The sequence below is a fragment of the Bombyx mandarina genome, chromosome 08 (genome assembly GCF_030267445.1).
Source record: "Bombyx mandarina strain Sakado chromosome 08, ASM3026744v2".
NCBI lineage: Eukaryota > Metazoa > Arthropoda > Insecta > Lepidoptera > Bombycidae > Bombyx > Bombyx mandarina.
The window spans coordinates 9,951,040-9,964,198 of NC_143215.1; the positions used below are offsets into that span (position 1 = coordinate 9,951,040).

General features: G+C 34.4%; 1 protein-coding gene across 2 annotated transcripts in view; it reads left to right on the forward strand.

Annotated features, from left to right (window-relative positions):
- mol (dual oxidase maturation factor 1 mol) overlaps positions 1–13,159 on the forward strand; it is a 70,499-nt gene that overhangs the window by 39,284 nt on the left and 18,056 nt on the right. The gene's annotated exons all lie outside the window — the stretch shown is intronic.

Below are 13,159 nucleotides of genomic sequence, written 5' to 3' on the forward strand. Positions count from 1 at the left end.
GAACAAAACCCAACGAGATAAGCAAGTTAATCAGTGTTTCAAAATAAGCCCTTGAAATTTGAACAACTCGGGCTGTTAGCACGATCATAATGTTATCTTACTGGTGATACTCCAAGCATTCTAATTAACATTCCCTTACTTATTTATAGATTAACATTCGTATAAAATCAGCCAATAAAATGACATCAAGTTTGATTTATATTATATTGGTGAAGCTTAATACGGATTCCGTGAGTAAACAAAATGTACAGTTGGGAAAACACGATCGGTCCAATGATCGTATAATCAATCAACATTGCCTAGAATGGTAACAGGATGTATTATAGTCTCAACGCGACCTTTGAAGACAATTAGTTTGAGTTAAACACATTCACGAATACAATCGTCGTTGGAACACAATTAACTTTCATACGAATGAATCACACCAATAACTTGGACAATACGTTTGAATGATGCCAATACAAGTGAATATTTATTCAAATCATAAACTTAGTGTGTTAAGTTAACTCTAAGTTTATGAATATACATATACATATATGTAATACAAATATGGGATACTTAAATATCACTTCCCTCCACATAGAAATCGTTAAACACAACATTGTTTCAAATCACAGACCCATTTCAGATTTCTTGCAATAAATTTGCGAATGCACTTTATTTCGACTTATATATTTAATAGAGCTTTGTGGCTTTAACAAATTGCTGACATTCTAGATAATTACTTAATTGTGGAGAGATATTTGATATTTTTCTAATGTTCTCGATTAAGCTCATAGCGCCTAATATACAGAATGTCTTTAGTTAGATAACAACAGTCAAACTACTAAAATTATTATTGATGGTTTTAGAAAGGCAAAGTAAATAATAATTAACTTTTATCGTAATTCGTGAAATTTAACGGCACGTATTTATTTAAATATAAACGCCCAAAAAAAACTCGCGGAATATGAGCAAAATCGAACCTTACGTTTTCAAAGTAATAGCTTTACGCAACATGATATACCAAAAATAGATCTTTAAAACCTCAGTTATTGGTAGTAAAAATCGTCCTTAGTATGCAAATAGATTGGCAAGCTAAATTACGGCTTACAATAGACAGCTCATTTTCTAAAATGACGAAGCACCGACCACAATGATTAAACCTTCCTACTAATCTGTCACTTCAGTATCCGCTTGTCAAGACCGTTCTCTGGTTCAATGACTTTCAGTGGATCATCCGGTTGACTTTTTAACTTCACAATCAAAGTCGATGTCTTCCTGTTCTAGCAAGACGTAAAAATCAACGTTAATTTTTGTATTAATGTAAGTGCTGTTGTAACTGTTGTAAGTATAGAGTAATTTAAACAAGTTTAAAAGTGTTCCGTGGCGAAAACAGTTCGTATAAAATAGAAACAATATAGAATCTTCGTTTTACAATAAAATTGAAGCTTCTTCATATATGGCATTCAAGTTGTGGAAAAACCTTATCACTATGTGAGCCGTGAGCCATATAGCCAATAAACAAAGTTCATTATAGTAACTTGATTTTTTTCTTATTTTCATTTTCCTAAAAGTCAAAAGACTTTACCAACTTTTTCTCTACTATTTGTCAGCTGATATTTTTTGTGCTGAATAGCTTTTGACAAACTTTAGTATTGCCAATAAAAATATACAAAACATTTTTTCTACCATTATGGAAAAGTCAACATCAAAACAAAAGAAAAAAAAATGAATTTTTAAAAATAATCTTAAACATTTCAAATTGAATCAAGCTTAATAACATACCAATAAAACTCATTAAACAGTTCGGAATAATACTATTAAGCTTGTGGAAGAAGTATATAGAATGTTATTCCGGTCAATCCGATTTAAAAACCTACTCCTGAAATCGGTTAAAAATGAACCTAATTCTTGTGATGCTAGTGGTTATTATTGCATTCCAACCAAAACTTGGTGGTCGTTAATATTCAAAACGAAATGTTATTAGGTACGGTAAGGTATTATAAAGATTTCTTAATATCAAAAATAAGATAAGATAAGAAGTATATAAAATAAGATAAGATAATAACCTAATCTACTCTTGAACATGGACTACCATATTTAGAATGTTTACCTTTTATTATTTTGTACATGGCAAAGGGTAGCTATCACACAAGATATTTGACGAACGAATCTCGCTAACGTCATTTTCAAGAGAGGTTTGCATATATACAAGCTCTAAGCAATAATATTTATGCCGTCAGTGTGCCGAGAAATTTCACCCTCATAGTGGAAGATCTTCTCTTTTTCGCTTAACCCCAAAACGTTACTTAGAGAAATAGTATATTAGCCTAAACTAGCACGTAATCATTTCCAACATAAAGTTCATGAAAATTTCTACAGGTGTTCCTCGGTAACTACTTATTTTATGAGATTTATAATACCATCGGATCTGAATAGCAATCATTTTAGAAGTTTTGGCAAGAAACTCAGGGGACTAATGTAAAAACCACCACCATTTGGCTTTGCTTGGGTGCTTTTTCAGGGCTATGACTTCCGCCAAATGAGGTTTGAAAAGGGTTGTCTTTGTAGCCAGCAGCTTTTTTTTTTTTTTTTTTTTTTTTTTTTTTTTTTTTTTTTTTTTTTTTTTTTTTTTTTTTTTCCACAGGAGAAAATCGCCGGATCCCCACCCGCGCGGCAGGTGGGGTATGTGGGAGTTGAACCTCACTAAAAACTCCTGCCGCTCAGAACCGGCGCCCTACCTCGGACCGGGCCGGAGCCCAGTCGGGGCTATTGAAACGGCGGGACAGGGTTGACGCAGAGCACATTACATCCATCCCACCGTCCCACGGACGCCGGACCGGTGGCCGCCAGCGACACGACCACCGGTTCCCTCGTTCAGCGGGCCGAGAGCCCGCTTTGATGGCGCCGCGTTACACCTTCCCCCAGAGCGGTCGGGGGAACGCGGTCTACCATCACCCGGCTTCCTATTGCGGGTGAGCGTGCAGAGCACGCCACCCCTCGTCTGGGTCCCTCCCCGCACAAAACGGGTGGGACCCCTAGCTCTTAGGGGGCCAGGTCACGGATACGACCCCGGTCCCGACCCCCTGCTCGGCGGCGGCGGGTTTCTGCGTAGTGAGGAGAGCTTTCCCTCACTCGCCCCGCCGCCTCCTTCTGCGAGATGGTGCACTCGCAGAAGTCGAGCATAGCAGGATATGTCCATGTTATTATTATTGTTGTCTATGAGTCACAGTAACGACGTGTCATGCACATGTTTGCCTGCTTAGAAAAAGTGACTACTGTGATCCAAGATGTGACAACTCCAATGGACTGCGTCGGCGTTGTCACATCACGCAACACACACAATAGGTTAAAACCCAATTTAATTGTGTAATTGTTGTTCCATCCTTTGATCCGGAGGTATCAGTATTTTATAGCAGATATTTGACGGTATCTGCCATTTATTATGAAGTATTTGGTTCTTTTATACAGTGGCTATCATGGAAGTTGTCCGTGAACACGTGCTAGGTTCAATCAAGAATTTGATCTTATTGTCACATTTTTGATACCAAAATACCCAGAGTTATACTAAGCCACAAACGCTTCGGATTGAATTAGAAACATTAACCTATACAATGGTTGTCTTTATTTATATCCTGCCTGAGACTATACTGTATAAGTATATACAAGAATACCATTAGAATGAAAAATTAACGATGGGTAATTGAACAATTGTAATATCAATATTTGACAGAGAATTGAAGTGTCGAAATATAAACATTTAGATATTGTAACACTAAAACTCGACTAGGAATAGATGAATAAAATATAATTACAATAAATACAGCACAGGTCCCTTCTAATGTTGAAATGAATGATCTCATAAACATACCGAACGCTTGTTAAATTGAATTATCTGATTGTAGCTATAAATTAGTTCGTGATTGAGATGATCATATAAATTGCGACACGCATTGGACATAAAGCTGCCTTTGATTGCATATACTGTAGTAAACGGTAACTATATATTTTTTATTGTCAGATGACTGACGGCTTAAACTTAATGTCATGATGGAAATTATGAACATTTTTTATCAAAATATTTGGTGTAGAACACATGGCCTTAGCAACTTCATATATACATCATACTGGCTCTTGTAATTACAGGTAAGCTACGTAAGAAGATTAAGGAAAAAATAAAACAGCACAAAAAAGCATTACTTAAAACGATTACATTAACAACGCCGCTTCAAACAAAGCTGCTACATCAAAACGATAGACTTGCAAAGTAATCAACATAATTTCGACCAAAATGAAAAATAACAAAAGAATACATGCGATACGACCACTCATCGAGATCGTTGCACAGATAAATATTTATTTCCCACATTAATTGGGTGCGATGAAGTTGAATCTTAGAGTGTCGCAACGTTATTGTTTTACCACGTAAGCCGTCTAACACATCCGCAACTCGAAATAACCTCGAAAACATCGGAAGAATTTAAGCTATTGCAAATAATCTGACATAACATTAAAATTCGGTTTTTAAGGTCAAGCTAAACTCAATTAATTTGACACAAAAACATTATGTTAAGCTGCATTGCTCTGATAAAACTCAAGTACGATGCAATAAAAATCACATCGGGCTCTTTTCATAAGTCCGATTTCTGTTAATGTTTCATAGCTGCGATAATGTACGATGAGAGTTATTCTTAACAAAGCGAATGTTTGACGCTAGGAACTAGTTCCTCGGACGCTAAAACAGAGTTAAACAATAATTATTAACCCTGTCGAGATTTATCTTTCGAAGCAAATAATTGTCTTAACTCTCTTAAGACAGCTAACTATCAACCAACATATCTCATTACAGGACCTTGGCTCGAATACCAACCGTCCGTCGTTTTTATGCAGTGCTGTCATTTGAGAAGGCTACACACCAGAGCATATTCAATGCAAACTTGTTACGTCGAAACTACGACTACAAGTAATAAACTGGAAATAGTTTTTCAAGTCTTCAAAATGAAGCCAGTTTTAGTAAGAATCCGATGAATTGGAAAAGCAAAATATTGTACGTAGCTACATAATATATATCTACTATTAATTTAAATATGTATTTTCAGACACTTTTTCTTGTTTAATACATGGCACAACTAATACTGATTTAGTTTAAGGTACCTAATTTAAAATAATTCAAATCACGGCATTGATTACACTGTTTATATGCATATACCTACATATTATACACGACAACTATCTAATATACTGTTGATTTAATAACGGACATTGTTGTGAGTTGTGCAATTGAGTATTACCTATATTTATATGAACTTTAATATTTTTCGAGATCATTGAAGACAATGAAGACATTGGTGACAAAAATAATTTTCAATGTTTCAAATCAATGGATTTAACTGGTTTTAATTGATACGGAACTTTTTCTTGATGGAATTATTCGAGTACTGGTTATTTATATAATAATAAAATTAATACATTGAGAGAGGAAATGTCAACTGACATTTTCTCAGCCTGTTCATACAGCTCTTACATTACCTACAGAGGAGCAATAATTCTTAGGGAGAAATTTATTCAAAAGCGGAACTAGAATACGAAAAACAAAATTCAGTCATTCTTAATGATCAATAATATTCCTTACCTAATTTAAATAATACTATTTTTCAACTTGTTGTCTTGATGTTATTTAAGCGCAACTTTGTCATAATTTAATAAACAAATGCCAACAATTCGGCCATTTGCTGTCCGCCAGTTTAAACTAGCATGTAAAAATTAGCAAATAGTTGCAAAAATTGTGTGATTTATTGTTACCATTTTTTACCACGGTGACATGTGAATTCAACAGACAGTAAAGTTGTTACGTCACCGAAAAACTTCGTCATGTCATATTGAAAGTTTGAATTTTTTCGCTTATCTTCATATTTCGTTCATGATTCAATAAATATATTATGTGTTTTTCAACCCAGGACCATCAGCTGCTGATGATGAATCTATATAAGAGGTACCTTATTTTGTTGATAATCGTGTACGAGGGATAAAGATTGAACAGTCATCCACTATAAAAAGATTGAGTTAAAACAAAACTAAAACCCATTACTCAGGTATCAGATGTTGCGAGGGTCGGACGTTGGTTGTAGAGCGACAGGAGGTTTTAGTCGGTTCGACTCCGACATGCCCCACCCTCCATCCCCAGTGGAGGGCGGGAGTCCGGCGATTTCCTCCTGACAAAAAAAAAAAAGAAAAAGGTATCAGATGTCGGTTGGGAAAAAACAGGTTAAGGAAAAAATATATATAAGATGGTACAGTATCGTTCAAGAACGATGTAGCATAAAGATGTGCTTGCTTCATTATAATCTGAAATCAGCTTTGCCAACCAAACTAGTTCAATAGACAATAATGTGGATATTGCAGATTTATTAGACTTAATTCAACTCTTCAACGTTACTCAAGTGCTAAATAATGATCTTTTGCAATTCCATCTCATGGCATTTTAAAATCTAGAACACATCATACAGACGCAGCCACTTCTTCTCAACAGCACTGATCAAATTATCTCTCTATCTCAACTGTTGCTTACCTACGTTTCTATATTCAATTAATTTATGGAAACCACAAAAAATTGCGGTTCATCACCAAATGGATTGCTTAAAACAAGCTCGAAAATGATATTGAAATAATTGAAACTTAAGTTATCGACGTTTTGGGTTTTGATAATTTCCATTCCTGGATTTTTCCAATCCATCTAATGCACTATTAATGTTTTTTGCTCCTCACACTTGCAAGTTATATTTGTATTCAATAACCATATTGGCGAAATTCTCAAATGTATGTTCATGTGATTGTATCGGCATTTCTTAATTGTTTTATATATTACACATTCTAAGAATATCAAAAAGATAGGCACTGCTTCTATATTTCATTTTTCTTGTTCATTGCATGGTTATGTTGTTTGGATGTGCATAATTGATATGTTCACAAATAAACAAAATTAATATATTTTGATCAACATGAGTGAAGTAAGAAAAAAAAACAGGTAGGGTAAATCTGACAATTTGTTTTACGTTTTAATTTAAAAGATCAAATCATGGACTAACTTCAATAGTCATCATCATCATCTTAGGCCTTACAGCCCAGGGTGGGCCTTAGCCTGATCCAGTATATCTCTCCAGACTGCTCTGTTCAGAACTTTCTCCTTCCAGTTCCTGACACCAATAACTTTGAGGTCGTACTCTACGCCATCTAACCATCGGAGTTTGAGTCTGTCGCGACTTTTACTAACTGAAATGAAAGACAACCTTCCATTCTAACTTTCGTATAGGCTATAATACAAATCAGCGCAGATTCAATTAAAATCTAATCAAACCACCATTGTTTGCAAAGCTCGATATTTCGGTGTAAGCAAGTGGCAAGGTCAAGTGCCGAATGATTGGACCGGATCGGAACACACGACAGGTTATGTAACCACCTTCGTCGGCATGCCCGCACTCACGTAGAGAAGCAAGCGGTTTGTTTTATCTGATCTATTTCGAACATCTTTTTAGAAGTAGGTACAGTAAGTAATTTCGATTAGTTAAGAAACCTACACGAGCTTACGATATTAGGGCTTGCTAATTGCGCTGTATTCATATATTAATGCCTGTGTGTGTACGTATGCTATTTTCGTATCTAATTAAGAAGAAAGATCAACTGAGGTGTATTTTTAAATCTTTACTCGTCTCATACTGCCCACAAATTTGAAAGATATGACTATTTTTAAATGGAATAACTCAAATTTGCATAGGAAGTATATTGTTTGAAGCAAATTTGGTATCGTAAAGCTTTACTGCAAATATATTGGTAATAAGCCACGTAACAGAAAATCAAAAACTCTCCAACATCTCCGTTATATGAAAACATCAAATTATTTTCAAACACTTGAGCATCCAATAGTAGAATGGTAACGTAACCAAAAAAATTTGACCTTACAAGATTATGGTAACAAATGTATGCTTTTTTAAATCTTTTTTTTCCTCTTCTTTTTTAATATTGCATTCTTTTGGGTTATTTGTTGCAGATCAAGAATAAATTTGTCCTTGATAATTCTATCGCAGATATACAATGCAACAATGCTGGATCGGTTTTTTAATCACTGTTAACATTTTTCTAAAATGTGGAATATATCCAGATAGTACTGCGGTTAACTCTGTTATCCCTGTTAGCCACTAATTTCTACTGTTAGCTGCTGTTAGCAAATTCTCTCAGGTTGAGTCCGTGAGCTCACCTGTTCGTCCGCGCGTAGCCAATAGGAAGGGAAAAAACTGTTAACAAAATAATAAATACAAATCCCAATACATTAACTAATTTCTTCGTTTATATATTACATATCCAATAACGTATGCCATAAATATTATGCAAGTTTGATTATGTATTATATAAAATTACAAAATAAACAGTTAATGAGTCACCACGCTGATCTGACGTCATTGGGTATTTCACATCGTCAAGTTCGATTGCTTATATATTTTGGAAGTTCAATCAGTCATATTTTCTCCTTCCACATAAAATTTAAGCTGATTTTTTCAAAACAGTCTTCAAGCGTCAGGCCTATTGCAAATATCTTATCTTATTACTAGAATAGAGTTTACTTGTAGCTTTTACATAGAGCTTTACTTAAAACTACACTTATGCATTTCGTTTGAAATAGGAATGAACTGGAATATTTTAGGAGTTTTATATAATTTCTATAAGTTTTTCATATCTATGCAAAAGGATGTCATTTCCATATAAAATCAATAAAAAGTAAGCATAAAAAAATAGCTAGCAGCTTTTATTTAATCACGAAATTGTATCGATTTTTACATAGTCTCTCAAGAATTGCAGTTTAAACTTAAATTCCACTTATAAAATTTTGTTATGTAAAACAAATAGGATATTTTATGTTAATTACCTTTAGAAGGCCAAATGAGATGTCAAGTTCACAATAATTATGGTAAAGCGGTGCCCTTTGATTTACGATCTTAACTAGAAGCGTTATAAAATATTTCGAAACATTCCATACTCTTCGTGTATTGAAACTTAAAAGAACAGTTCGTAAACAAAATCGTAGATTATTTATGTATTTTTAAAACTATACTATTCATTAGCCAACCTCATTCAGAGGTCAACCTTCACAGAAGCTCAAAGAACATCTAAATAGATTCAAATCTGAACAACATAAAGAGAACTATATTGTATGGACGTGACCGGAATATGTAACAAATTCATAAACACAAGGCTGACTCACTAGTTCTTTCAGGTCTAAAGAACCTCGACTTCGAACGACCGTGACTTGTCCCTGGTCTCACACTCGAGAACTGATCGAATATGGGCAACACGACATTTTCCTGGAGACGATCCGAAAATAACGACCCAAACTCGAGACCAGCATAACTTTATGTACCAGGTTCATTAGTACTTTAGTTCGTTTTGAGTTTACTAACAAGTTAAGTTAGATTAGGTATTAACTTTGCGTATTACGTTTTTCTGTATTTTTTTGCTATTAATATTTTCAAAAAATTATTAAGTATTTTCAAAAAATATTTTAGACATTAAAACTCATCAACGGTTATTATTAGCAAAGAAAGAAAATCGCTTGGCAGATAGAGGAGATAGAAATGACGGATAAGTATTTTATTTTTGTCTATTTATTTATAGGTTTATAACTTAGCATATTATTTGGTGTCAAACAATCAGCGGAGTTCATTAAACACAACATTGGGAATACACTCGCCATAAGACATGAGGTATTCTTAATTGCGTTGGAAAAGTAGCTACCCTAAATCTTCAAACCGCAACATCAGGACAGTCACACCAATGTGAGTGCTCACAGCTCCATCATGCCAAGCTATAATGCTAAATAGAATCATTAGGTTAGCAAATTAATGATGTTTTTCTTTCATGATGTTATTTTTATTTTAAACGTGCTGGCTTCGAGATAAGTTGCCTTATACTTTGTTACTCTTCTACTATGAATATTTATAGTTTTACTAATTGCCTACCTTTCATCGATGACCCTTAGTAATCAATAATGTACACGTGAAATTCGCGAGTCCGGATATGAATTAATGAGAGGCACGGATATCTAAATAAAAATACCGCATTATTGCGGACGCTAATTAAAGAGAATAGAGATAGATAATTTATTATATTGAATAGTTCGAAAGTGACGATGCTACCGCTACCATATTATATAGGGAATATGGTTATATGGGGAAGCAGTGTTAAAATTAATGACAGTTTTTGTTGACGGATTTATGATATACCGTACGTCATGAGGGCAATAACCCAATTTGACGTTTTAACTTTGTGACGCTCTTGATGTTGAGCGTTCGTTGACCACCGTTCATTCATAGCTTTTTTTGTCAGATTAATCTAAGTGCTTGCGGTTACCCTTGATGAATACCACATTTTTCATTGCCATCACATAAATGAGAATACAGGTCAAAATTCTAATCAACTTAATCTTGTACAAAGATTATCTTGCACAAAATACGTTTTGTTTTTTTGCTTTTGACGGCTTGTAATTACCTACGTATAAAATACTCGTTAAATACTTTGTTGAGGTGATCTTCATTTTAATACGCAAATTCTTAATTAACATTAAACAGGAATAACATTGAGATTCTTCTCACGTAACGAAGCCATACGAAATAGATTTCCTTTACACAACTGGTGCCCTCTTATTAATATGTAGTTCTATAGCAGAAACTACCATGCAAAAGCTAGCAATAATGCTAACTATGCATAAATTTAAATGTTTTGATCATCAAATTTTACAACTTATTATTTATTCGTAGTATTAAATGTCACTAATGCTCCGCTACGATAATTATTAAATTCTGATATTACACTTATTAATAAAAAATACTCATTAGTTGGAACAACTCACTCATCATCTTTATCACATGATGGTACTACAACAAAAATCTCGGAAATGCCGGTACGGTAGCGCAGCTTTGGATAATTTGAGTATTTAATTATTGTTTCCTACCTAAGCTGGTAGCCTTGAGAGGCTATTTCAGCGTAACCTTAACTAATAGGTGAGCTCGCGGGGCTCAAACCTGACGACGTTGCTAACACGAATCCTAGCAAGAGCCGTGCTTCGCAGAATCTACCGCCGGATCAGAAACGCGACCCGCTGAGAAAATCCGGCGAAAAACTCAGTGGGCTGTGGGTTAAAGCGCAACTCCTTAGAACACAAAGTTATTCACAAATATTCATACTAGTCGACTTTAAAAAAGAGGGCACGTTATGCAAAATTTAGTTTTACATACTCGTAAACACTTTAGATTTAATATCAGCATCGAGTATGTTAAAATAATAATTTTTTTTCTATACATTCATAACTTTTTTTTTATATTGTAAATTTGAAGTTTTTTTTATTTTTATTGCTTAGATGTGTGGACGAGCTCACAGCCCACCTGGTGTTAAGTGGTTACTGGAGCCCATACACATCTACAACGTAAATGCGCCACACACCTTGAGATATAGTTCTAAAGTCTCAGTATAGTCACAACGGCTGCCCCACCCCTCAAACCGAAACGCATCACTGCTTCACGGCAGAAATAGGCCGGGCGGTGGTACCTACCCGTGCGGACTCACAAGAGGTCCTACCACCAGTAATTACGCAAATTATAATTTTGCGGGTTTGATTTTTATTGCACGATGTTATTCCTTCACCGTGGAAGTCAATCGTGAACATTTGTTGAGTACGTATTTCATTAGAAAAATTGGTACCCGCCAGCGAGATTCGAACACCAGTGCATCGCTCGATACGAATGCACCGGACGTCTTATCCTTTAGGCCACGACGACTAGTTTATTGGATTACATTCAAACCTTTTGATATGTTAAAAATAGCGTGATATTTTCTGCTTATATCAAATTGAATAGATAATAATGTTAAACAGAACTCGCCATCCGTTACATAAGTGATTTATAAATTAAAATTTCAAGTTCATTCCTCTCACTCAACACATTAACATCACAAAATCTGAGCTACATACGTACCAAAGAAATCCTTGCATCAGAAAATAGCCGTATATAATTTTTGTAGTAGTATACTTACCATTACTACACTAAATTTAGCAGGGCTGTCACGAGAAAGCATTTATAAATTGTGCCTTAACTAAAGTAATATTTGTGACGCACGAGGAAGATAAGCTTGTGAACAATTTTTCAATTCAGAGATTTAACAAATTGACATGAAACTGCTAATGAAATCGCATTTTTCACAGCCCTACCTACTGCCGTCTGTACCGTTTCCGCGACAACTATGCTAATAACTGCCTAATAAACTATACTTAGCGGCTGACATAACAATGCTACTTTGCCAGACTGCGTATTTATTATGTACGTGAATTCGTTACACGTATGCGCGACAAATACATTTTCACGCTAAATTAAAAATTGTTTTTTTTTTAAGTTTAGGAGTTCTACAACGGATTTAGCAGAGACTACTTACTATAAAAACAATACTTTTGTTCTGAAGCTTCTCCTCGTCGTCTTCGTTAAAATTCTTACATTTCTTTAAATTTACCTATAAGTTTTATTATCAAGACAAACTCGCAATTATTCTTCTAACAGCGAGTTTTGAAACTGTACTATTTTATACACAGTACATTCATACATGTTCAATTCGAATACATAGTATTTAGATCACCTGAAAAAAATATTTTTATAATCAATATACGCTATTCATATAAACTTTATCACGTGAATAGAGGATTCATAATGAATACACTAATCACTATCAAAGTCTTTGCAGAATAAAATATACAGATTGAAACGTTCTTATTGTGATCATGTCCTCGACTAATATAAACTAAAGACATACTGTAAAAGGGAACGTATCTAACCTCAATAGTATGAGAACTATTTGTTTCCTGTTAACCCTTTAAGCACGTCTGAGATATTCACTTCCGACACGCCTACAGAGCCTTCAAATTGATGTCAAGAACTACTTCTAATAGTAATATGAACTGTATTACAATTTATATCAACCGGTGTTCTGATTATTATGTATGTATTTTTTTTTTATTGCCTTTGTTATATATAGATAAAAATAACAAATGGAAGTGCGACTTTTAATCGACGTTAAAAAAAGAAGGAGGCCATCAATTTAGCTTTGTTTTGTGTGTGTGCTATTATTACCTCAGAACTTTTTTCTA